Source organism: Scyliorhinus canicula, unplaced genomic scaffold (assembly GCF_902713615.1).
Source record: "Scyliorhinus canicula unplaced genomic scaffold, sScyCan1.1, whole genome shotgun sequence".
NCBI classification, from domain to species: Eukaryota; Metazoa; Chordata; class Chondrichthyes; order Carcharhiniformes; family Scyliorhinidae; genus Scyliorhinus; species Scyliorhinus canicula.
The window spans coordinates 25,365-28,447 of NW_024055743.1; positions in this window are offsets into that span (position 1 = coordinate 25,365).

A 3,083-nucleotide genomic window follows, 5' to 3' on the forward strand; every position below is an offset into this window, starting at 1 on the left:
GTACGGAACCTGGAAATGAGTCTGAGTATAAACTAGGGCAATGTTTTAGCTACAACCTTGCAACATGCAACTGTCTCCAAAATCTGAAACATCATGGCGGCATTCTCCCATTGCCGACGGCGAAATTGCGTTCGGCGATCGGCCGGTGAATCCGTTAATACGACAAAATCAGGGGCGCTGCCATTTTTCATATGCTCCGCCCCCTCAAAAACAGAGTACTCATCAAGGAATGCACCGCACGCTGTTGGGCCGACTTCCCAACGACGCGGTCGCTGTGGTGAACCTGGCGTGATGGCTGCGGACTGTGTCTAGCGCCGCCAGAAGCGGCGGGGGAGCCGTTCCGCTGGCAGGGGAGGACTTCGACGAGAGGGACTGGTGGGGGCAGTCCGGGGGTGGTGAGAGGGGTTACAGGGTGGCACATGCGTGGTCACGGACCCGGCTATTCTGCGTCCTTATCTGAAGGTGAAGCCAGGGGGGTTTACGTGGCATGGCTGCTAGCCCCCCACCGGGCGGAGCATGGGTGCGGGCGCGCCGCTAACATTTTTGGTCGTAAGACAAGACGATTTGTCCAGACATAGCCGCGAAATCGGAGAATCCAGCCCAGCATGTATCTGTCAGAAATCCCCCCATGAAGTTCATGTTTCTCTTTGGATATTTCAAATGATACTATGTGGATAGAGAAGGAGGTATCTGAGTAGCCAGCCACTGGCACGGGTATCCCGTGGTAATACAGTCTCCTCTATCCAAAAAGAACTTAACATGTGGATGTATGTCATGGTACATACTTAAATAATGAAATTGTATCACTACAAAAGTGACATTTTAGCAGGGATTGTCACTACCATGTGGGTTTCTCAGTCTCAGTCGGGACTAGCAGGGATTGTCACTACCATGTGGGTTTCTCAGTCTCAGTCAGGACTAGCAGGGATTGTCACTGCCGTGTGGGTTTCTCAGTCTCAGTCGGGACTAGCAGGGATTGTCACTGCCGTGTGGGTTTCTCAGTCTCAGTCAGGACTAGCAGGGATTGTCACTGCCGTGTGGGTTTCTCAGTCTCAGTCGGGACTAGCAGAGATTGTCACTACCATGTGGGTGTCTCAGTCGGGACCAGCAGGGATTGTCACTGCCGTGTGGGTTTCTCAGTCGGGACTAGCAGGGATTGTCACTGCCGTTTGGGTTTCTCCGCCTCAGTCGGGACTAGCAGGGATTGTCACTGCCGTGTGGGTTTCTCAGTCGGGACCAGCAGGGATTGTCACTGCCGTGTGGGTTTCTCAGTCTCAGTCAGGACTAGCAGGGATTGTCACTGCCGTGTGGGTTTCTCAGTCAGGACTAGCAGGGATTGTCACTGCCGTGTCGGTTTCTCAGTCTCAGTCGGGACTAGCAGGGATTCTCACTGCCGTGTGGATTTCTCTGTCGGGTCTAGCAGGGATTGTCACTGCCGTGTGGGTTTCTCAGTCTCAGTCGGGACTAGCAGGGATTGTCACTGCCGTGTGGGTTTCTCAGTCTCAGTCAGGACTAGCAGGGATTCTCACTGCCGTGTGGGTTTCTCAGTCTCAGTCAGGACTAGCAGGGATTGTCACTGCCGTGTGGGTTTCTCAGTCTCAGTCGGGACCAGCAGGGATTCTCACTGCCGTGTGGGTTTCTCAGTCTCAGTCAGGACTAGCAGAGATTGTCACTGCCGTGTGGGTTTCTAAGTCTCAGTCGGGATTAGCAGGGATTGTCACGGCCGTGTGGGTTTCTCAGTCTCAGTCGGGATTAGCAGGGATTGTCACGGCCGTGTGGGTTTCTCAGTCGGGACTAGCAGCGATTGTCACTGCCGTGTGGGTTTCTCAGTCAGGACTAGCAGGGATTGTCACTGCCGTGTGGGTTTCTCAGTCTCAGTCGGGACTAGCAGGGATTGTCACTGCCGTGTGGGTTTCTCAGTCTCAGTCGGGACTAGCAGGGATTGTCACTGCCGTGTGGGTTTCTCAGTCTCAGTCGGGACTAGCAGGGATTCTCACTGCCGTGGGGGTTTCTCAGTCTCAGTCGGGACTAGCAGGGATTGTCACTGCCGTGTGGGTTTCTCAGTCTCAGTCGGGACTAGCAGGGATTGTCACTGCCGTGTGTTTCTCAGTCTCAGTCGGGACTAGCAGGGATTCTCACTGCCGTGTGGGTTTCTCAGTCTCAGTCGGGACCAGCAGGGATTCTCACTGCCGTGTGGGTTTCTCAGTCTCAGTTGCGACTAGCAGGGATTCTCACTGCCGTGTGGGTTTCTCAGTCGGGACTAGCAGGGATTGTCACTGCCGTGTGGGTTTCTCAGTCTCAGTCGGGACTAGCAGGGATTGTCACTGCCGTGTGGGTTTCTCAGTCTCAGTCAGGACTAGCAGGGATTGTCACTGCCGTGTGGGTTTCTCAGTCTCAGTCAGGACTAGCAGGGATTGTCACTGCCGTGGGGGTTTCTCAGTCGGGACTAACAGGGATTGTCACTGCCGTGTGGGTTTCTCAGTCGGGACTAGCAGGGATTGTCACTGCTGTGTGGGTTTCTCAGTCTCAGTCAGGACTAGCAGGGATTGTCACTGCCGTGTGGGTTTTTCAGTCTCAGTCGGGACTAGCAGGGATTGTCACTGCCGTGTGGGTTTCTCAGTCGGGACGAGCAGGGATTGTCACTGCTGTGTGGGTTTCTCAGTCTCAGTCAGGACTAGCAGGGATTCTCACTGCCGTGTGGGTTTCTCAGTCTCAGTCAGGACTAGCAGGGATTGTCACTGCCGTGTGGGTTTCTCAGTCGGGACTAGCAGGGATTCTCACTGCCGTGTGGGTTTCTCAGTCTCAGTGCGGACTAGCAGGGATTCTCACTGCCGTGTGGGTTTCTCAGTCTCAGTCGGGACTAGCAGTGATTGTCACTGCCGTGTGGGTTTCTCAGTCGGGACTAGCAGGGATTCTCACTGCCGTGTGGGTTTCTCAGTCGGGACTAGCAGGGATTGTCACTGCCGTGTGGGTTTCTCAGTCTCAGTCGGGACTAGCAGGGATTGTCACTGCCGTGTAGGTTTCTCAGTCTCAGTCGCAACTAGCAGGGATTGTCACTGCCGTGTGGGTTTCTCAGTCTCAGT